The 24,644-nt window shown below is 35.0% G+C and overlaps 1 long non-coding RNA gene across 1 annotated transcript; it reads left to right on the top strand.

Annotated features, from left to right (window-relative positions):
* The first annotated feature begins 10,436 nt into the window (after positions 1-10,436).
* Positions 10,437-11,560, top strand: LOC145118672 (uncharacterized). Its single transcript, XR_013713400.1, has 2 exons — positions 10,437-10,966; positions 11,072-11,560. It is a non-coding gene; the product is annotated as an uncharacterized LOC145118672 (long non-coding RNA).
* Positions 11,561-24,644: the final 13,084 nt, after the last annotated feature.

The raw sequence follows: 24,644 nt of genomic DNA, 5'->3' as shown, positions 1-24,644 counted from the left end.
AAACGGTTTATGGAATTAAACTACTTATCAAATGGAACTTAGTCATTCAATCTCTTTAAACTAGTATAACACAAAGGACCTTCAGTGGTTAATTTTATAATTCCTTAGTTTCTACATCATAGTTATACATAAGTAATATCCGATTGACAGTGAAATATGTGACTTCCGCCTTACTTCCTGTTCCTTGTTTGGTTGTGGGCTTAGGGCAGATACACCCATTTAACTGTCCATTCGATATTAGGTTATATATAATTAGTATAAACTAAGTAATTACATAGGGAAACTATTGAGGTTATCAGTTAATCACCTCAGGAAATATAGGATTTTCTGGAGGAACCAGTGAACTTTTCCAAAGAACTTAGAGTATACTTAACAGAACTAAAATACTTATGAACTCACTAGCTTAAATGTTGATCTACTCTTTCCAAATAACTTGTATTCTCAGGAATCCAGTAGACAGGTACACTCCCGAAGCTTTTGAGAAGACTATCTAGTACCGTACCGTAACTCTTGTCTTCTACTGTACCTACTTTGGTGTTTGAATATGTAATCTTTAAACACTTATGTAAAACTTATACTTATTAATGCAATGGTTGTTTGTACTTTGATTACTATATTGCATGTGTTGTGATACTTACCTGAAGTCCTCCGCCCCCGAACGTTTCCGCCGTTCTGGTTTGGGGGTGTGACAGATTGGTATCAGAGCAGTGTTTATAGTGAACTCAATATATCAGCCATAAAAGATATACAACTATAAACCCATTGGGATAAAAACACTCTGACCAAGAGTTATACTTTAAAAATATAACAATATTTTATAAAAGTATAAGTACATGCAGAATATATATACTAGAATGAGTATCACAAGAAGAACAAAACAAAAGTATTTGGATATTGGACATTACAGTTAAACCTAGACAGTGACGTAATCATATCTGTGATCAATATAGCATGATCAACTATATTCATTTGAGATATGACCAACATGTGTTTGGGGAGTGATTGTAGTGTTGCAACAGGTCTAAAACTTACCTAAGCACCAGAAGATTCTAGAACCAAACATAAAGATTAAAATACTATGGGAGTATTTTAGGATGCTATAACAAGAAAACTGAAAACTTGTCAAGTTCTTATATCTAGAAGTCCAAGAATCAAACTCATAACTAAAATAACATGGAGGTATTTTACATACCTTTGGGGAAATGTTAAAAAGATATTCTCTGATAAGTCTATAATTACTAAATGGATATGGTAAGGTTATATATAGTTGAGATTTTATAGACTTAGAATATGTGATTTTCACTCTACTTCCTTTTCCTTGTTTGGATGTGGTTTTAGAGTAGGATTACTTATTCGAAGGTCTATTTGATCTGGATTATATATAATCAGTACACACTATATGATTATAGAATGACCAGAAAGGATCACCTTCGTAAAAATTTAAATTTTCTCATAGATTCTTTAGACATTCCCATTCTCGTGTAAACCCCTTAGATAAACATAGTTACTCCAGCAATCAATAGAAGAGTCAAGGAGGATCCAACAAAATTTCATTAAGAGAATTACGAGGAAGAAACAGATGATAAGTAAATAAACTATAGAAATCATTTACTGCCCTTACCCTATTAAGGACACCAATGAGAGATTCGCATGAACTTCCGAGATTCAAAATCTTCATTACGAAGTAATCGGGATCAATGTCAGAATCAGAAGTAAGACAACTCGGGAATTCAATATACCTACAGAGGAGAAGGACACCCTATAGATACCAGGAGAGAACAAATCATTACCACCCATAATAGAACAGAGAACAAAAGAAAACCACGTGTGATTCATGTGAAGTGTTTGAGCGCCTTTTCATCTAAGTAATAACTAGTAAATCGATTCAACCTAGTGAGTTAGTGATTTCATTACTCACATTAGGTTTTGAGCTTATCCTCTTTTCCTGTCACGGCTAATAACAATAAATCAAATAGCGAAATCTTAATTGATAGTGATTACTTCTCAAATTCATAAGTCTATTTTATGTAGACACTGTTATGAATTGTTTTCGAATATTTGCGAAAGTTGGAAAACGATATCCACCAATCAAAAGTAACTTAGTTCGGATGATACTCGGTTCATAACCATTCTAGAAACTTATTTATGTTCCTTACCAGGACTGCATCATAGGGATGCAGGTCGAATCATTGAGAACAATATAACAAAACGAAAGATTTATACGTAGATATCAATGGTTAGAATACATCTAGAGACAACTATCGTCGCTCATGAGCTCATTTTCTTATCATGTAATAGAATCATGCCTCCAAAGAAACGTAACCAACCCACCAGCGAAACACCAATCCTTCAAATAGATGCGGCTACGTTTCAAGCTGCAGTCACAGCAGCTGTAGCAGCTGTCATGGCACACCTTAATGCTAACAACGCAAATGTTAGTAGTAATGCTATCGGTAACCCCGATCGTGGTGATGGCCAAGTACATCAACGAGTACCTATTTGTAAGGACACTTCGAACCTTAAGCCTAATATTCTGAAACGAAAGTTCGAGAACAAGAGAGGGGGTTATTCAACTCAAGAACCTAACAGAGGGCAACGAACTGGGGCAGTCAATACCCCCATCAGCCCTGTTATTCTAGCACTGACCACGCCGTACTTAGGAAACCTCCCACACTGTAGCAAGTGCAACTACCATCATCATGGAGTTTGCCGAGAGCTGTATTGCAATAGATGCAACTTAAAGGGGCATACCGCCCGCATCTGTAGAACTCCGGTTGAGTTCATCACTTCAACTACCGATGTTGGAACCATTCCCATATGTCACCTTTGTGGTGAAATAGGACATTACAAGAGGGACTGTCCAACAGAGAAGAACGACGGGGGAGCAGGAGGAGTTTGACCCCAATACATGGGAAAGCATCATAGAACCCTTCTATATTTTGGTACGCTTCCAAACCCCGATAATTATCTATAATTATGATTACTCTCTCGTTCAAATTAAATCACAACATTCGTATAAAATTTGAAACCCTAACAGGTAAGCTATGATGACTTAGTGTATACATAAGGGTCATTTATAATTAAGATTTGTAGACTTAGAGTGAGTAATCCCGCCTCATTTCCTGTTCCTTGTTTGGTTGTGGATTTAGGGCAGGGTTGCTCAGTCAAAGGTCTTACCAATCTTAATTATACATGACTTGTATACACCAAGCGATTATAGAGAGACCTAGTAAGGATCGTTTCATGAAAGTTCATAATTTCAAATTATCAGAACCCTCGTATTGGTAGTACCCGCCAATTTCGAATCAAAAAGGGGTTCGTAGCGATAATAACAGAATAAAACCAGAAGTGTTGAAAACTTAGGTACATAGGATATCATCCTATTAATCATTCCTCCCAGAATGACTTAATATCTATTTCATCGAGAAAATTCTAACATCCTCATTCGACATGGTTTGGCCTGGCCCTTACCATGTGAAAATTCTTATGCTGTATAAGAGAACTTTTTCCTTAATCAGTCGTAAGATAAAATTCTTCCAATCCATAACGCAAAACCCTTAGGTTGTCTCTTATTTCAAAACTTCAGAAGTACCCATGCGAGGGTACCACGCCATTCTAGCCTACTCAGTAGATAGGAAACTTCAAACGAAAAGCACCAAAGTAGTCTTAGAAATCAGTAACTACCGAAGTACCCCAATAGATCTCATAGGAAAATCATTGTACCGCAGGTCAAGTTCAAGAATAGAGACTAAGAACTCATTAAGTTAATCTATCGCTGCTAAGTGTATACAGGAGAGTGGTATATAATTTAGACTTAAAAAGATTTAGGATGTGTAATTCCGCTCTATCTCCTGTTCCTTGTTTGGTTGTGGACCTGGGGCAGAGTCACCCATCCGAACGTTTTGTGAAAATGTAAATTATATACGACTTGAATACACGAGGTGATGGTGGATGAGCCAAGTATGAGTCTTATCATGAACTTCGGAGCAAAAACCTTCATCATATATTCTACCAGGTGGAATTCAACGTGAGACCACGACAGTGGGTCGAGCTACTAAATGACTACGAATTCGAAATTCGTTATCATCCCGACAAAGCCAATATAGTAGCTGACACCCTAAGTCGGAAAGAGTACTTAGGTCATAGAGCCAATCATTGACTAGGATAACCCATTCAAATCTATCCACACAAAGTAAGGAGGCTCAACAAGAAGCCTTGAAACCTGAAAATGTGGCAAGTAGAGAAGATAACTAGAACGTGTGAGTGCACGGTATTCCAATATCTGTTATCTCCGCTGAGATAATAGAATCATCTCCCAGTTCAGGCAGTCACTCAAAAATCTCTGGGAACTAGAGTAGTCATGAGCCTATGTGATCGACTATGGTAAAGAATGGGATACCCATTTACCAATTAGTCGAGTCCTTTATCACGCTATCATTCAAGTTTCTCCATTCAAAACCTTATGCGGTCACAAGTGCAGATCCTATCTGCACTGGACTGAATTAGGTAATACGCAACTAGCTAGAGATCCAATTTCCACACAGCACCTTCGCTGATCTGGAATTCATCCGAGAAACTACCAAAAACAAAATACGAATCAGGAAGCGACATAAAGCTTCCAGAGTTAATCAGAGAAGCTACGGCTTCGATAAAAGAAAACCCTTGGAGTTCCAGGTTGATGACCTTGTCATATGAAGGTCTCACCCCGGAAGGACAAGATACGCTTGAGAAAGCGTGGAATACTAAATTCAAGGTACATAAGACCATTTGATATTCTTACCAGAATTGGTCTTGTACTTATAAACTTAGACTACCACAAAAACTTAATAACATTCATCCCACCTTTCACATATCTAATCTAAATAGGTGTCTATCCGATGAAACACTTGTTATTTCACTCGATGAAATCAAGTTAAATAAAAGTCTACACTTTGTAGAAGAACCAATAAAAACCATGGATAGGGAAATCAAAAGAACCAAGCAAAGTCTTATCCCGTTAGTGAAGGTTCGCTGGATTACAAACCAGGGACCTGAATTCACTTGGGAAAGGGAAGATTAGACCTAGTCCATGAGTATCACTTTAGACTTAATTTCGGGACGAAATTCCCTCTAACGGTGGGATAATGTGACACCAGTCAAATTTAGGTCAAAAATAAATTGATCAATAATTGTAATTGGGATGAACCAAGTGGTAGAGATTGTAACAAGGTTTCCAAAAATATAAAGAACACTGAAATCCGAGTTATAACGAAGAAGTTATGACCAATCGAAAATCCGCGACAAACCGGCAAAACACTGTTCAGTGTAAAAAGTGAATTTTCGATAAAAGCCTTTTTAGCCTTAACAATCTAAATGAAAGTTGTAGAATATGTTAAACCGAGAACGTTCATAAAAAGAACGTAAAAATCTGACTTCGTATGAGGAAGTTATGATTTTTCTAAGTTTCGGTTTAGCAGTAGACAGCTAAAAATTCGAAATATAAAACGATCGATATTTAGCCAACACAACTTAAACGAGAATCGAAGGTCTCGTCAAAAGTAGTACAACGGTAAAAAGACAGACGAAAACGGACGTCAGATGAAGAAGTTATGAATTTTTAACGGATTTCCTGTCCCGATCTGTTAAAAATAATAATATTAAAAATAAACTCAAAATTAACCGATGAATTCTAAACGAAAGTCGTAGAGTATAATTTTACCTACGCGTGCATATAAAGAACGCCAAAAACGGAGCTCGTATGCGAAAGTTATGATTTTCGCAAGTTTTTGGCACAAAAACCAAGAAATATTGAAAACCGGGCAATTTCGCATGGGTGACCTTCGGACACGTCACCCTCGCATGCGAGCCTCCACGTGTCACCTTCTGATAGGACCGAAGTTCGCAGTGTCACCATCTGATTGGACCGCAGCCGAGGTCCAGTAAGCAGCCAACACCTTCGCATGACCGACGCGTGTGCTGCTGACTCCTTCCCTCGCCACCTGTCCGAACACGTGGCAGCCTTGCACAGCCTCGCATAGCCTCGGATCCGAGGCTTCGGCCTATATAAGGCATGAGTGACCCTCCGGTTCTTAACCCCTTTTTACACCATTTTTGCTCCTTTTTCACCCCTTTCACTTCCATAACTTCACAAACAACCCCCAAATCCCCGGTATCAAGTCTAAAACCCTAAGCAAGCCCCGGAGCCCCGGAATTCTCGAGAAGATAATGTGACATCCCCATTTTCACGGACAGAAAAGACCTATTTTGTTTATGCTTTATAAAAATCAGAGTACTTCTTTTAATAAAAATCTTGCGGAATTTGTTCCCAGAAAAACATGATAAATACGTTATCAAAGCATTTCCGAAGAAATGTATTTTTATTCATTTTAAAACATTTGGGATGTCATCGTTAATACAGAAACATAAGCATAAACAGAACTTACATTCATTTATACTAGTGATCTACATCTCTTTTAAATCTCTCAGTGTAATGTAACTTCATATCGACACCTGTGATACAAATAAACTGAGTGGGTCAGGTTGGGAAACCTGGTGAGTACATAGGGTTTTCAACCCACAATAATATAATTATTATGTTTAAACATCAAACAATCAACCCAATTACCCATCCTCATTATCTTCTTTACTCTTAAGGATCTACCCTAAGAATCAATTATTCCTCGTTCATTCATTCCTAAGGATCATCCTAAGGAATCGGCACGAAGTCCATCGTTGTCAATGACACAGCTGTCAAGCATAGCTGCTAGTTCTATCACTTAAGCGCAGCTGCCAGAATTGTGACATTCTATGTGAGGCGCAGCTACCAGTATTGTCCTTCAAGCACAGCTGCTAGGGTTATCTCGTTTATTGACAGTATCGTTTTCGAGAGTCCACTCGCAATACATGTCAATGGGTTTTTAGAGTACACCGGTGAACACATCGTTCACAACACCTACAGGTTGCGAGCCTGCCAGTGTTCCACTGGACTGTCTAGAATAGTCCGTGGTTGTCATCCATACTCTGCTAGATGACGGGGCCATCATTTGGGAAAGGCTTCTCACATCGTCCACCTCTCACACTCACCTCATGGTCTATAACACCTCTCAACTCATCATCCAACTCATATTCCATCTATTACATCTACCCATGTTTTACCCAACATATTCTCGTAGATATATATATATATATATATATATATATATATATATATATATATATATATATATATATATATATATATATATATATACAGTTTAAATCATTTAAAACATGTATAAAATCGTTCATCCAGCATAGATAGCAAGTATACAGATAATATGCACACATAGCACGTAATTTATTTAAAATACTTCATATCTATGTGTAAGATGAAAGTAACTATGCACTCACTTGAGAAGGTGGTGATTCCGAACTCAGACAGCGCTTCGCTTCTTAAAAATAATTTCCTTCGACGAAACCTAGTATTATTACCACTAGAGTTTAGTATATTATTCGCCGAGACTAATTAATAGTCTAGCTATTATTTCTATTATATAAGCGTTAAAAAAATACTTATATAACCCATAATAATAGCCCAAGTACTTATTATAAGTTCCTAATAACGTTACTATAATTAAATAAAAGCTATATTAAAAATAGCGTAGGTGTAGCTCACTTACAACGGGTTTTATAGAAAATCGGGCTTTGCTTGGAGCAGCGTTCCCGAGCCAAAAAGCTCTTCTTCTCGGAGCCGTCGAGCACTCCGGGGCCTCCGCCTCGTGCTAGGGAGGTTCCCTAGGCTTTTCGGGGGGTTTCGGGGCTAGAGAGAGGTTCTAGAGAGAGAGAGAGTAAAGAGAAGAAAGAATGGGAAAGATGTGAAGAAAATGAGGGTGGGAGAGGTTCTATTTATAGGGTGAAAAATGGCTGAACTTGGTGCCACATGTCACCATCTAGTGGCAAGACTTGGGGAGAAAGCAATGGCCAAGATTGTGCCACATCACCCATTTTCGCACAGCACACTTCCGACTTCTAAAATTCGTAACTTTCACATACGACCTCCGTTTTTGACGTTCTTTATATCCACGCGTTGGTAAAAATAAGATCTACAACTTTCATTTTGACTCTGTTGGCTAATTCTCGACCGATCTTAAATTTAATAGTACGAGGAGATTATACTGTTAAATGTTCGCGTAAAATTCATAACTTCTACATACGGACTCTGTTTTCGTCTGTCTTTTTACCGTTGAGTTCCTATTAATGAGATCTTCAATTCTCATTTAGGTCGCGTAGGCCAAAAACAGCTCGATCTAAAATTCGAGTTTCGGGCTTTGCACTGTTAAGCCAAAACTTCGAAAAATCATAACTTCCTCATACGAAGTTAGATTTGGGCGTTCTTTTTATGGACGCTCTCAGTTTAACGTTTTCTATGACTTTCATTTAGATTGCTAAGGCTAAAAGTCGCTCTATCGTAAATTCACTATTTACGTCTCCCGGTGTCGTGTTGGTTCTCCCGTAAAACTTCGACGGGTCATAACTTCTTCGTTATAACTCGGATTTCGGCGTTCTTTATATGTACGGAAACCTTGAGACATATTCTACAACTTGGTTAAGATTATTTATTCTAAATAATCTTTTGTCGAAAAGTCGTTTTCGACCCCTATTATCTCTAAATTGACTAGCCCGGATCTACGGGCGTTACAGATAACCTCTTTCCAGTCGAAGTGCTGCCCGCATAAAGCCGGTTTTTACTCAAAAACTCGCGGTTTCTTCGAGAAAGATCATCTATAGAAACGAAACGCTGCACGAATCACCACTCATCAAAGTGAGTTCATACCCCTATAATTTACCTTTTTAATGGTTTTTAAATGCTTTTTAGGGGGGAATACAAGTTTAACACAATATTAAATTGTGTTAAAAACTGTATGTGATAATAATCACACAAAGGCCTTCCTTATGTTTTTAAAGATTACCAAATACTTCCAAAATGTGATAATAATCAACACAAGGTTGGTGAGAGTGACAGGTTTTCTGCTAACAACAGTAATACTTTTAAAAAATCTAAAAAGTATTTTCTTTGCAAGTATAACAATAGTTAAAACTATGTTTGTAAAGAGTCTTTGAAATCCAAAATGTATCTTGGTATAAGTAAATCCATACTCAAAACTATGTTTGTAAAGAATCATTGAATATACTTGAAAACCAAATTGTATTGTTTCATAATTAAATCCATACTTAAAATAGTTTTGAAAGAAACCAATCCCATGGTTTGTAGTGAGAGAGAGGGAGATTCTATTTAATGTTTATAGTGAGTCTTATATTTAAAATTGAGCTATGTTACTGAATGTACCCCCCTATAACGCTTCATTGGATGTTTTAGTAACAATTGTAGACACTTATCACCCGCTTCGACTGATCGGTCGAGGTTGTAGCTAGCAACCGTTGGTGGGGATGTCAACCTCGTATAGATCTATACATATGTATCTTGCTCCAAAGATTAACGGTTATAGTAGTGTGGGTATACTAAGTGTTTAGACTCAGCTAATGAATATCGTCTCACTAAAAATCCCTTAACTAAAGTATGTGAATAGCTCTCAACCCTAACTTAGTTGTGGTTAAGTCACTAAGCATAACGAATTTCATTGTATAAAGTTTATAAAAGCCGAGTATGCTTGGTATGTATGTAAAAGTGTATTGTACTTTCTTTTATAAAGATATATGTTTCAAAGTAATGAACATATGTACATGTATAAACGTTATGTATTTAAACACATAAATATACATGTATAGTAATAGCTTGAATCCTTGAAATACTACAAAATTTTATAACGTGATTTTTATGATATACAATGTCACATAAAAATCATATATTTTTGTATCATGTAGCATTTGTTGTATGGACTACTTATTTTACGATAAAATAACCATAATACGTATACAAAAAGTTTATGCTAGTTTATTTGTAACAATATGTTAAATTGTTAAATAACATTTTTATAAACTAGATTTATTGTATTTTCGCTTAAAGGATAATATATTGGTATAAACAAAGTATATAGGCACATGTATCCCCCTCCCAAAATAATTAAAATTGTTGAAAAGGGGATGTAAGCACTCACCCTTGAAGCGTGAGTTCGATTTGTACGGAATCGATTTATTTGAGCAGCTTGACGTGAGAAACCGGAAAACCATAATTCTTGAACTTTGAAATACTTTCGGGACCGTTTCGTAACGACTTTAAACTATTGGGAGCTGTTTGGTAAATTAATTAACCAAAATAGGACTGATTTGGTTAAAATAAATCTAGGGAGGGACTAAATGGTTTAAATGGGATTTATGTTTGAGTCTTGGACTGATTGTGTTAAGAAATCGCCATGGGAGGGGCTTAAATGCTTTATTTAAATCAAAATTTGAAGACTTTAATTTATTTTGTTAAAAACAACCAAAGTAGGTGATATTTTGAATAAATGGATTCAATGTTTGGGGGTTTGGGAATCATTTCGTAATGTTTTGTCAAGTGAGGGTTTATTTTGTTCACTTTATAACACTTAACAGAAATTAGGGCTTTTTATTTGGTTCGTCAGTTGACTAATCGGGCAAGGAAGGAACGATCGGAGCAAGTAGAACATGAACGAATGAAAGGCATATGCGAATGAACAACAGCAGGCAAGAAGGAAGCACGAAGGCGGCGGCGCTGCTTCCGGTTCCTTGCTCGTCGTAGGTCACAAAGAGGACCGAAGGATGAAGAAGCGCGCAGGCGGCTAATCCGGATGTCTTGGTCGATTGATCGCGAAGAGGGAAGCGTCTCCAGGGTCGATGAGACCGAAGAATGAAGGGAGAAGCAGCGAGGTTGCGCTCTTCTCGTCCGGCTGCGAGGTGCAAAAGAAATGGAGTCCGGTGAGGCGCCGCGAGCAGCAGCAGCAACGAAGACGACACCTTCGGAGGTCGTTGGTCGCTAGGAACTGAAGAGAGACTACGGGGGGAGGAGGTCAGAAGATGGTTTCGGGAGGAGGTAGGCAGCTACGAGGGTCGACGGGAAAGAAAAGGGAAAGGGTCTCCAGTAACCTACTTGCTTCATTTTTTATGATTTTTTTATTTTTTTATTATGTGTTGACAGAAATTGATGGCTTTTGCTATGAAATCGATTGGGAATAAAGGTATTGAAAGAGGGTTGTTGCCCTCTTGGTCGTTCTTGGAAGTCAATTGAAGGAGACAAACGGATAAGGAAAGAGGTGTTTGTGGGTGGTGTTTCTCGATGGCAGAAGGAAGAAGCAAAGGGAAATATGGGCTGCTGATTGAACTCAATGGCATAACTCCAAGGTAATTTTTTTGTGATATCTTTATACAAAAGAGATTGAATGGAAGGTAAAACATATATATATATATATATATATATATATATATATAGTGGTGTACCCGTGCAATGCGGTGGCACCAAAAAGTTCGTTTCTATTAATAGTTTTTAAGCGGCGGATATTGAATGCAGGGAGTTTTATGTTATTTATGTGGATGTTTCGTCTTGCCTATTAGCGTTATTTGTGTGTTCTATTTTGAAGATAGTTATTTTTTGACTTTCCGATTCAAATATAAGTTTTATTTTGATGTTTTGTGTTGGCGATAGTTTTCCTTGGTCGTTCCATTTCTGCTATTTGTTTTCTTTTGACGTTTCCTTTAGGACTTACCATTATATAACAAATATTATTTACTTTTAGCAATGTATACACGCAATGCGACGACGACAAATAATTTCATTTGGGTGACTAGTCGCTTTCAGTTATTAGTTTTGTTTTGTTTTGTTTCGATAAATACTTTCATGTTGATGAATCGGTTTATTTCATCATCCAAGACTTTGACAACTTATTGTGTATATAAATCAGGTTTTGTTTACTTCTCGAACGAATTCTTTGATGGTTTCGAATAGTTTTTTTTTTATGATTAGTTTTCGGGCAACGATTATTTTAACGGACACGTAGTGAATCGACAAATATTATTTAGTTTTAGCAGTGTACACACGTAATGCGACGGTGGCCAATAATTTCATTTTGGTTAATAGTTGCCTTTGGTGATTAGTTCTTCTTTGTTTTTTTGGATGAATAGTTTCATGTTGTTGATTTAGTTTACTGCATCATCCAAGTGTTTTTTTCGATGAATAGCCTCATGTCATCGATTGGTGTTTTTTCGAAAATATGTTATCTTCCAAAGAACACGTAATACATTGGAAGGATATAAGCGTTAGTTGGTTTTTATTTGTACACGACATATTTGTAATGAAAAAAATTAGAGTGTTACTGAATGAATGTTTTTAAGATCGATTTGGCATTGGATTGGTAGATGGAGTGAGCTCCATTTCTTATGGATTAATATCTTAAGCATATGAATATTATATGTGGACAGCTTAAAGACATTTTTTTAGCCTAGAACATATGTGTATGTGGACTTTACCGCCATTATTTGGGGAGTTTATTTGTTTTTTGTACCATATATTTTCTTTTTGGTGAATAGTTTTGTTTTAGCATTAGAGTGAAGGTGGTGCCGTAAATTTGGATTAAAAATATAAGTACATCATTGTTTTAGTTTAAAATTAAAAATATGTTTTTTTATAGTTTATTTTTTTAATATATTTTGGTTTTGGTTTAAAAATTGTTGTTTTGCGTAAAAATAGAGATACGTTGATGTTTTAGATTAAAAGAAAAAATATGTTAATGTTTTGGTTTAGAAAGAAATACATCATTATTTTAAGTTAAAAATATAAATACATTGTTATTTTTTAGATAAAAATAAAATTATGTGTGTTGTATAGGGATAAAAAAATACGTTACAGTAACATTGCAATAATAAAATATAATAATTTAGAAAATAAAAAGGATAAAATATAAAATATATAAAAGATAAAAGAATCAGATGTTAGACAATGTATTATAACAAATTTTTAAAAACACTCGGACCAATGTAACATAGCAAAAAAAAAAAAAAAAAATTTAGTCAAACCTTAAAAATACTTAAAGGTATTTTCTTTATACACATCAACCTACTCCACACATCAATCTAACCTATCTAACCTCTAACTTATTTTTAATGATAGTCTTTTTTGACCATAAATCTTGGTTTTAACTATTTCAAATGACATTGACACATAAAATTTATCACAAATTTCCATTAATTTCATTCTGTAATTCTTTTTTTTACCACTGTTTGCCCTTCTACTTTTAATCAAATGGCAAAAAATACCCCATTCATTATAGTGTGGTTTTTTCTTTCTTAATATTTTTTTTGTTCTTTCAAGATATGTACCTTTTTTGGTTCTTGTTTATTGTTGCTCAAACATGTTTTTTTTTCTTTTTCTTCACTTGCAACTGTCTTTTTTTTTATATTTTTTTTGTATTCATCGTTTACTCATAATTCTCTCTAACTTTTATAATTGTATTAACTATGTTAATAACTTATTTATCTAGTTTTTTATTTTTTATTTTTTTATTTAAATTTTTTACACACCACACGTAAGGGTTTTTTTCTTCTTTTGACTAATATACCATTATATGCAACGATTTATATGCAGTTAATAAAATGGATATAATATTTGTTTGAATTATTATATTATTTTTACAATTAATGATATTATATATATATATATATATATATATATATATATATATATATATATATATATATAGGTTTACGACTAAAAACAAAGATAAAAAATTGATGAAAATTTATTTAGAATTTTCTTCTTTTATAATATTATTTATATTTTTATATTATAAAAATAATATTATTGTTGTTTTTTATTTTAATACAAAATAAGTTTAAAAATTAGTCAAAATGATAATTATAATATTAATATTAAAGTTTTAATAATTAGTTTATAATAAAGTAAAGTATAAAGTTAGAAAAAAGATAATTATAAAAAAAACATCTATTTTTTGCTGTGAAGAATAATTATCCTATTATTATTTAATCATCTAACTCTATCTTGTAGGTGTTAGATCGTAGACTTTTGCCAACTCCACTTCATCGGGACAATTTCTGTTGACATGCCTAAATTATCCATACTTCCAATATATAGGAATATTCAACAAGTTTTTATTTTCATACATCAAAACCATTCCTTCGGACGAAGTATGGTTGCTAATCTCGAGTCTTTTCTCCTTAGATAGGATTTTTCTAGTAACATCTACATACTTTAGGTTTTCTTTCCCATACATCATAATGGGCTTCATATATTCATATGAAGATAACAAATATAATATGAGCCTTGGTGCTTTATCGAGATCTTCAACCTTCACTTTGATAGCCTACAATTTCGACATGATATTATTAAGAACGCTTAGATGATTTAAGATTTTTGAATCTCCATTCATATAAAGAGTATGCAATTGTTCCTTAAGATACAAACGATTCGAGATTCCTTTGCCATGATATAATTGCTTAAGTTTCTCCCAAAGATCCTTTGTCGTTGATATCCCATGCAGATTTGCAAGAACATTTTTTTGCCATTATCAAATCCAAATCTTCTCTTTCTTCATTATTGAGTTTACTAGTTTTTTCTTGAATCACCGTTGGAAAGAGGGAATGGTTTCCCTTTAAATGCGTTGTGTAACCCAGATTGAGTCAACACATCCTTGACTTGAACTTTCCATAAAAAAAGTTGATTATTCCATCATATTTATCTATATTGAACCTCATAAGATTGTATTTTGACTTTATATTTGTATCCCCAAACAGTCTTGTATACTATAAAAGTATGATCCAACCTTATAAGTATTATACCCAACAAAGGGTTCCCATGAAAGAGGTGTAGGTCATAATGGAAACACTTAAGTACTAAGTCTTTCCTATCCAAAACCTTCCCCTGATGTTACGTACTCCTAACTCGTATATAATTTTATCATACACAAAACAGGCAATCGAATCCTCATTTCTGATATGGAAGATCAAACAAACCTGCAACCATAGAGCATAAGACAAACCTTCAGAGTATCAGGACACTTTCCAATACGACTAATAGAAATTCGTTTATGATGTGCTAGATCAGACAAAGCTGCAACCACAATACATACTATGAACTTCTAAAATCGGGACCTCTTCAGAACCCGGAGCTCTGATACCACTTGTTGGAAAAAAAATGGGCTCAAGGTCAATGATCCCCAACAATCCACCCAATAATAATAATATAGAAAATAACCGGATATAAGAATAGATGTGGAAATTTTCAAAATCGAAGAAAAGCCATTGACCTATAAAAAGAAAAATCCACTATATGATAAATAGTTACAATTATATAGACTAATCTCTCAAGCCCCCCACAAATTACACCTTAAATATATTGATTCGGGTGCTTTGAAACCAATACATTATACTCCTTTTATAAGCTTAGAGGATCTCCTCTTTAGACATTTTGTGATTCTCTTTGTGGATCCTGTATTGGTAATTTTACGCTTGATATATCAATTTATTAGTGTCTTTTAAGTTAGAGTTTCATGTGGTTTTTTTTTTGTAGAATACTATGCTAAATATTTACAAAAGCTAAAGTTTCATGTATATTGCTTATTATTTGTGAATTAGAGTCAACTTTTTCAATTTCTTAGTTCTTCGTGATCTTTAATTGAATGAATGATCAATTTCTATATGCATCCATATGATCATTAGTGTCTTATGTAATGCCCTATTTTTGATTAGTTATCCAGAAAAAAAATAGTAAGTAATATCAATAATAAAGTAATGAGAAATAACCTTTTGTAATATCAATAATAAAAAAGAAATAAATTAAATCAATAAAAATAATTATGAATATTAGTAAATTGATTAAAGAAAAGTTATATAACTTGAAAATAAATATATTTAAAAAGAGGGGTTAAATGGGCCAAATTAGCACCTTAGATTGTAAAGCATTTTGTTTTGAGAGACAATTTTCTCCATTTCGGGTTTATGCATGGAGGCCCTCCTAAGTGACGGGATTTCACTCCTTAGAAGCCTAATACCTAGCCTAAATTATCCTTCCCTATTAGGACCCTCACATAACACATTTTCGAAACCTAGAACTCGTTTTTTTTTTTCACCAACCTACTCCATACACCAATCTAACCTCTAACTTATTTTTAATGATACCCTATTTTGACCATAAATCTTGGTTTTAACTATTTCCAATGACATTGATGTTGGATTAGGTGTCTAAACCCATAACTATAATTGGTATGTACTTGACCCAATAGTAGCATGGTCCTTTTGGGTTGTCTTCACCAAAGCAACTTGACTGGATGAATAATGGAGAAAGAGGATAAATGTGATTTATTAATATATTATGTGAATAATATATTAAAAGAGAAATCATATTGTTTAATTAATAATGGTCAAGAATTAATTTAGAATTAATTTTGTGGTCAAAAGAGGTTAATTAAATTAAGGAGACTGATATTGTAATTATGTGATGATTGAAAAATGGGCTGAGGATCCCTATGGATAGCGGTGGAAGAAATCTTATGGATAACCCATAAGGATTTCATCCATGATAAGGATTAGGGAAGATTTCTATGGGTTGCTTAGGGCTTAAGCAACCAGATTAGGTATTTGACTGAAACCCTAATTCTTCAACTATATAAGGAACCCCATGGCATCCCAAAATCGGCCACTTGAAACCCTAGAAGGATCACCAGCCGATTTTGAGCCTCCTCCTCTCTCTCTAACATTCTCCAATTGCTTTTGGTGTTTGTGATCGATTAGAGGTATTACACTTGTGATACTAAGCTCTCAAAGGCAAGGATCTTCAAGCTACAATTGAAAGGTAACATTCTCACTTGTTTCATTATGTTACTTTCGATTTCTATATGACAGATTAGGATTTACAAGCTTTGGATGATTATTGCATGTACAATTAGAAAAACCTATATCCAAAGCTTTAGGGTTTGCATGTGCACCATAAGATTGTTGTTATGCTCAAAACTCATCAGTGGTATCAGAGCCTAGGCTGTTTTCCTATTGTATTTGATGTTATGCTTAATTATTCAAAGCAAAAGTTTTTTGATTTTTGCATCTGCATAGTGACCACGACGTGGCATATATTGCCACGACGTGGCCGCGGGTCAGGATGCAATTTTCGAGATTTTTGCACTAATTTGATTTGGATAATTACCATATGTTATTTTTGCCAATAAAAATTCAATTTTTATTATGGTAATTGATATCCTTATCAAATTAGAAGATAATTACAAGTTTATATGATAAAATTAATTATTTGTATTTTTGATTTGAATTATCTTGCCTTAAAGAAAGATTAGGTCAAATTATGTGATAAATATTAATTATATGATTATTTAATTATTTTTCAAATTTGATCTAAAAGACATTTTGAAAATTTTCAAAATTTTCCCTTAAGTTTTGGAATTTAAATTTTAATTAACAGTTTTAATTTTGAAATATTTAAATTCTAAACCCTAGAGTTTTAAAAATATAAAATTCAACCCTTATACTATTATAATATTAAAAGATTAATGATTATATATATGTATAATACGAGTCAGTCTTACCGTTAGTAGGCCTCATTCACGAAGTCGGTCTATAAGGGGGGTATAAGGTTACTGCCTATAAAATGGTGGTTTAATGGGTGTCCACTCTCACCCACCGCTTCCTTGATTGGTGGAGGGTCGTTAGCCGAACGGGTAGGATTGGACAACAAATTCCTCATTAATAAGTATAATGATTATATAAAGTAACTAAATGTTTTTATAAATTCTCAATCTTAGTTACTTTAGGAAAAATGTGAAAATGTATGCTATTCCATTAAATTGCACTTTGCACTTTGCCAAGTCGTTAGTGGAGCGTGTGTGGTTAACCGGCACACTAATTTGGGACTAGAAAAGGTGGCAAAGGGTGGCTTGATGTTTATCATAGATCAATGGAGCGTGTGTGGTTAACCGGCACATTGATTAGGTGATAAATGACATCAAGAGTACCGAACACATTTGCATGGTTATTCACACCTTTTTTGTGATCCTCGGTATCCCAGTCACAAACTTGAAGGGCATAATCGAGATTTAAACATGCCATTGAAAAGTTCAAGGAATCTCAAAAGAATCTAGGAATTTCAATTCATTTAAAACTTAAAATCCTTTTCGTTTTTCATGGTGGAAATTGGTAAATCGTCATTTACCTACCTTCAAATTATTTGCAATTAGATTACGGCATCCCTCTTCTGAATTGTAAATAATTGTGTTGGGTCCTAGCCCTAATTTTTTATTTGGGTGTTAAATTGGGGATTCTTATCTACTCTAAACTTTGTCTCTTTTTTTTCAGATGTCTACTTAAAACAACAACACTTCTGGCTCAACCCCTTCTGGCTCATTCTCACTCATAAACTTGTGTGGGAGGGTGATATTTGATGGATCCTGTTGGATTAGTGTCTAAGTCCATAACTATAATTGGTATGTACTTGAACCGAGAGTAGCATGGTCCATTTGGGTTGCATGGCACCGAAACAATCTGAAGGATGGATAATTGAGAAGAGGTTATTTATGGTTTATTAATATATTATAAGTTCTAATATATTAATATGAATTCATATTATTTAATTAGTATTGATCAAGAATTAATTTTGTGATCAAAAGAGACTAATTAAATATATAGGGATTGATTATGTAAATCATTCATTCTTATAATGTGGGCTTATGATCCATAGTTCTTTGTGTTGGGCTAAACCCATGTGGTGACCCATGGATGATCCATGGACGTTTAAACCTATGGAGCATGAGGAATATGGAAATTCATGCACATTAGGGTTTGCATGGTGTAACCCTAATTAAGCCACACTAGATTAAGAACCCCTCTAGCTCATGAAATCGGACCTAAGGAAGCTTACAAGAGGGCAAGTCGATTTTATGAGTGCAAGTAACATCCTCTCAAGTTCCTCCATTGTTGGTGGTGCTGTGTGATTCCATTTGAGGTGCAACACTTGGAGCACTAAGTTATTAAAGGTCCAAGGTTTCCAACTACAACAAAAGGTATGTCATCTAACTAGAATTTTGTAGTAAAGATACTCCATTGTATGCTAATTAGGATGATGCTTTGGAAAAATAAAATTTTGCATGTATATTAGAGAAAAAATATATCCAAAGCATCTACGGTTGCATGTACACCATAGAAGTGTTAAAATGCTCAAAACCCAACAGTGGTATTAGAGCCTAGGGTTGTTTTCTTATATACTTGATGCTACTTGTTTTCAAAGCTTGAAAAATCGATTTTTAGTTGTCTGGACAGTGAACTCGCCGAGTCCACCCTATAAACTGACCAACCCTTCGAGTCAATTCATGCACTCGACGAGTTGGTGCTCCTGGATGCAGAATTTCGGGTTTTAAGGCTGGAATTGGACTAGGATCATTACCCTAAACTGTTTTTTGAACTTATAAACCTGTTTTTGATGTGGTAATGATCATGCTTATCCAATTTAAAAGATAATTGTTAAAGTTTCATGTTTTGTATTAGTTTATATGGTTAGGCTAATTACATGAAATTTGTTTGATATGAATTGTCTTGTTCTTATGAGTTTAATTTAGATCATTGACAAATTGTTTGATTTTGTAAGTTACATTAGTTGATCTAAATGGTTTTGATGAATTCCATAACTTGTCCTCAAGTTATGGAAAAATGAAAAGTCTTTCTTTTAAAAGGTCATTAAAACCCATAGGTTTTGGGAAAGTGAAGAGTCTTTTACATAAATGTTTTTCATGAACTCCATAACTTGTCCTCAAGTTATGGTTTTTCAAGAGTCTTTTCATTAAAACCTATATTAAACTCATAATTTATGGGCTCCAAAAGTTTTTTGAATAGTTCAAAACTTGCCCTCAAGTTTTGGAATTTGTAAATGTAAAAGTCTAACTTTTGAAACATTTAATTCCAAACCCTAGAATTTTAAAGTTTAAAATTATGCCCTTATACTATTATAATATTATAGGTTTAATATTAATATATATGTATAAGAAAAAATTCAATCTTACCGTTAGTAGGCCTCATTCACGAAGCTGGTCTATAAGGGGGGTATAAGGTTACTGCCTATAAAATGGCAGTTTAATAGGTGTCCACTCTCACCCACTGCTTCATTGACTGGTGGAGGGTTGTTAGCCGAACGGGTAGGATAGGACTCTAATTCTCCCTTCATTAAAAGTATAATGATAAATATGAAGTAACTAAACACTTATAAATTCCCAAATCTTAGTTACTTAGGAAATGTGAATATGGTGCTAACCCATGAAATTGCACTTTGCACCTTGTTAAGTCGTTAGTGGAGCGTGTGTGGTTAACCGGCACACTAATCTGGACTGACAGTGCGTGGAAAAGGGTAGCTTGATGTTAATCATAGATCAATGGAGCGTGTGTGGTTAACCGGCACATTGATTAGGTGGTTGTAACATTGGGTGTACCAAGCTATTTTGCATGGTTATTCACACCTTGTTTGTGATCCTCGGCATCCCAGTCACAAACTTGAAGGGCACAATTGAGATTTAAACATGCCATTGAAAGATTCAATGAATCTCAAAGGATCTAGGAATTTCAATTCACTTTAAACCTAAAATTCTTCTTCGTTTTTCGTGATGGAAATTGGTAAATCATCATTTACCTACCTTCAAATATTTTTCAATTGGATTACGGCATCCCTCTTCCAAATTGTAAAATATTGTGTTGGGTCCTAGCCTTAATATTTCATTTGGGTGTTATATTAAGGACTTAAATCAACTAACTTGAATTTCTCCCATTGTAGATGTCTAGTTCAGACAACTATGGTCTTCCCAAATCTTTTGGAATAAGCTTTCCTCTTGAAGATGATGTCCCGCGGTTGGATCGTGGAAGTCATACTTCACTTCCTCCACCTCCTCCAATAATTCTCCCTAACCCACAAGTTCAAAGACTTGAAAAATTCAAGGTCACTCAAGCCCTAGTTGCAATGAAACATCAAGATGGAAGGCCTGTGTGTACTCACGTCTTGGAGATGAAGTCACATATTGACAGGCTAAGAGTATTGGGTGTCGTTGTCTCGAGGAAGTTGGCGGTTGACTGGGTTCTTCAATCACTTCCCGAGTCATATAGTGAGTTCATTAAGGACTACTATGTGACATACCACGACATGACCCTTATTGATCTTACCTATTTGCTTATTGCTGCTGAATCAGCAATGATTTGGCATACTGGAAAAGCAAATTTGATTGGAAGATCTACTCCCCAAACTTCCATGGACATTGACAATGGAAACATTGGAAGTCCAGAAAAGATTTCTCTTTCCAAGGGAAGGAGAAAGGCCAAGTCTGAGATTGTCCCGTCTACCATTCCCAAAGAGTCTATATGTTTCTATTGCCAAGAGAAGGGGCATTGGTTGCGAAGCTGCCCTGACTACCTGAAAGATCTGAGAAAAGGTAGAATCGAAAAGTTTGACTCTGCTTCAGGTAAGTCTACTGTCTAACTCTATTAAGTTCCTAATTGTTGATTCTTAATACATGACGTGACAAGGTTGCATTTTGATGTTTTGTAGGATCATGCAAAGGGAAGGAAGCTTAAAGGAAGAGTATGCTAAATCTGATCGCGAAGATGGATTTCAATCGCATGGTTCGAAGATCGGATTTTTGAGCTGCTGCTTAGGAGTTATGATAGATTGCTAGGGAATATGTCATAACATAGTTTTCATTTGTAATTGCATTGTAAGGAAAAGTTTTTTCCGCATTTTATAAATAAATAAAATTTTGTTTTTATTTTTATTATATCTCCTTGCAATGGCAGTTGTGAAAATTGATGTTTCTATGTTTCTATGTTAGCAATATGAATTTGATTCTTTCGTTTGTGGTAGTGTCGAGTATTTGCCAAATAAGGAAAGATTCTCATCACCCAAGTTTAATTGGACAAACTTGGAATCATGCAAGTTGTATTGTATGATGAATGAGAATTTTCATATTTGGTAAATTAAAACTAATTCCCTGTTCACATGTATATGTGAGTCAAGTGAAAGACTAGGGGATCGGGTATATTGGGTGTGTGCTGGTCAAGATCCACCACAAAGATCAATAAGACTATTTGTCATGATTTACTAAAGTTTGGTAAACATGGTTATGCTTACGAGTTTAAGTATAATTCTGAAACATTGGATGTGACATCCCCAATTTTCACGGCCAGAAAAGACCGATTTGTTTATGCTTTGTTTTTAAAATCAGAGTAATCGTTTAAAGAAAATTGTTGCGGAATTTGTTCCCAAAACAAAATATGATAAAAATTTATCAAAGCATTTCCTAAAGAAAAGTATTTTCATTATATAACAAAATCTCGGGATGTCATGTTCCGATACAGACACATAAGCATAAACAGAACTTACATTTATTTACACTAATGATTTACATCTCCTTTAATCCCTCAGTGAAATATGTCTTCGTATTGATACCTGTGATACAAAGAAAATTGAGTGGGTCAGGCTTGGGAGCCTGGTGAGCATATAGGGTTTTCAACCCACAATAATATAATTATTATATTTAATCAGCAAACAATCAACCCAATTACCCATCCCCATTATCTTCTTTATTTCTTAAGGTTTTACCCTAAGAACCAACTATCCTTCATTCATTCATTCCTAAGGATTTACCTAAGGAATTGGCACGAAGTCCATTGCTGCCAAAGTTTATCTATCAGGTACTAAATCCATAGCTATCAGGCGCTAACTCCATAGTCACCAAGGTTCACTTAACAAGCGTTAACTCCATAGTCGCCAAGGTTTACTCAACAAGCGCTAACTCCAGAGTCGCCAAGGTTTACTCAACGTGCGCTAACTCCGTAGTCGCCAAGGTTCATCAAATAGGCACGAAGTCACATCGTCGCCAAGGTTTATACAATAGGCGCTAACTCCATAGTCACCAACTATCCCATCTACCCATGTTCTACCCAACATTTTCGTAGATATAAATACTTACACAGTTTAAATCATTTAACACCTGTATAAAACATCAATTCCATGCCCATTTCAAATAGACAAATAATATATAAACACATAGCACGTATTTCATACCAAATACTTCGTATTTATGTGTTAGAAGAAAGTAACTACACACTCACACCAAACGTGTACTTAATACATTCAAACAATACTTGTATTAAAATCGTGTTTATGAAAGGGACTATACACTCACTTGATCAAAAGATGATCGGGCAGTACTACGGCTCTAAGAATAGTATTTCTTCGGTGAAACTGGAAGATCTTCACACACCGGGCTTCTCGCAAGCAGAGCTTCGGCTCGGAAACTCTTTTCTTCTCGGGATCTTCGGAGCTTCCGGACTCGCTTTGGGTCTCGGGATGATACCGGGGCTTCGGGGGGTTAAAAGAGGGCTTAGAGAGAGTATCGGGAGTGAGAGAGAAGAGATAGAGCAACCAAAATCGGCTGACCCTCGATTTCTATTTATAGGGTCATTTTTCAGCTCTCACGTCGTGAATTTTAAGTTCTCACGTCGTGAACTTAGTCGTCACTGCATGCGTCATCACAGGTTGCGTCTGACAGGCTCTGAAAGGTCAAATACTAAGTTCACGTCGTGAACACTGTATTCACGTCGTGAACTCTGACACAGTATCGGGGTTCGCGCCCCGAACTTCAGAAATTCATAACTTTCGCATACGAGCTCTGTTTTCGACGTTATTTATATCGACGCGTAGGTGAGACTATGCTCTACAAATCTTGTTTAGACTCCGTCGGCTAATTTTGACTTTATTTTTATTATATTATTTTTAGTAGGCCGGGACAGGAAAACTCCGTTAGAAATTCATAACTCCTTTATCTGACGTCCGTTTTCGTCAGTCTTTTTACCGTTGGACTACTATCAACGAGATCTTCGATTCTCGTTTAGATTGTTTCGGCTAAATATCGCTCGATCTCATATTCGAACTTCGGGCTGTACATTGTTAAGCCGAAACTTCGAAAAATCATAACTTCCTCATACGAAGTCAGATTTGGGCGTTCTTTTCATGCACGCTCTCGGTTTAACGTATTCTACGACTTTCGTTTAGATTGCTAAATCCAAATATCGCTCTATCGTAAATTCACTGTTTACGTTGCGCTGTGTCGTGCCGGTTCTGTCGCGAAACTTCGACATGTCATAACTTCTTCGTTATAACTTGGATTTCGGCGTTCTTTATATTTTCGGAAACCTTGAGACATATACTACAACTTGGTTAAGATTAATCCTTCTAAATAATCTTCCATCAAAAAGTCATTTTTGATGCTTATTGTCTCTAAATTGACTAGTCCGGATCTACGGGCGTTACATTGGAAAAGGTTCAATGTATGGCAGAACGAATGAGAAGAATCAAATTAGGCAGAAAGATAAAAGTTTCTCCAATCTGAAAAGATGGGAGAGTACTTTAGTATCGTGTTTTATGATCATCTTAATGTTATGGAAAAACCATATCACAATTGATCCTCTAAAGACATCTTAGTGCATTTGTATGGCTAAGAAGAGGAATTCATGAATTGTTGAAATAGTTTAAATCAAGAAGATGAGTCATACTTCGTTCCCAAAACAAGTCTTAGAGTCATACTCCAAGATTGTAACCTTAAGTGACATAATCTTATGAAAGGTCTAAAACACTTATCAAATGTAGAGTAAAAGTTTTCTACTCTTGTACATTTGAAATTGGTAAGTTGTGATGTTTTGGATAAAACAAAGACCAACTAAGGCCAAGT

The sequence above is a fragment of the Lactuca virosa genome, chromosome 6 (genome assembly GCF_052849685.1).
Source record: "Lactuca virosa cultivar CGN04683 chromosome 6, Lactuca_virosa_CGN04683_v6, whole genome shotgun sequence".
NCBI lineage: Eukaryota > Viridiplantae > Streptophyta > Magnoliopsida > Asterales > Asteraceae > Lactuca > Lactuca virosa.
The sequence above is the reverse complement of the archived record's forward strand: the minus strand, read 5'-3'. Positions and strand labels throughout refer to the sequence as shown.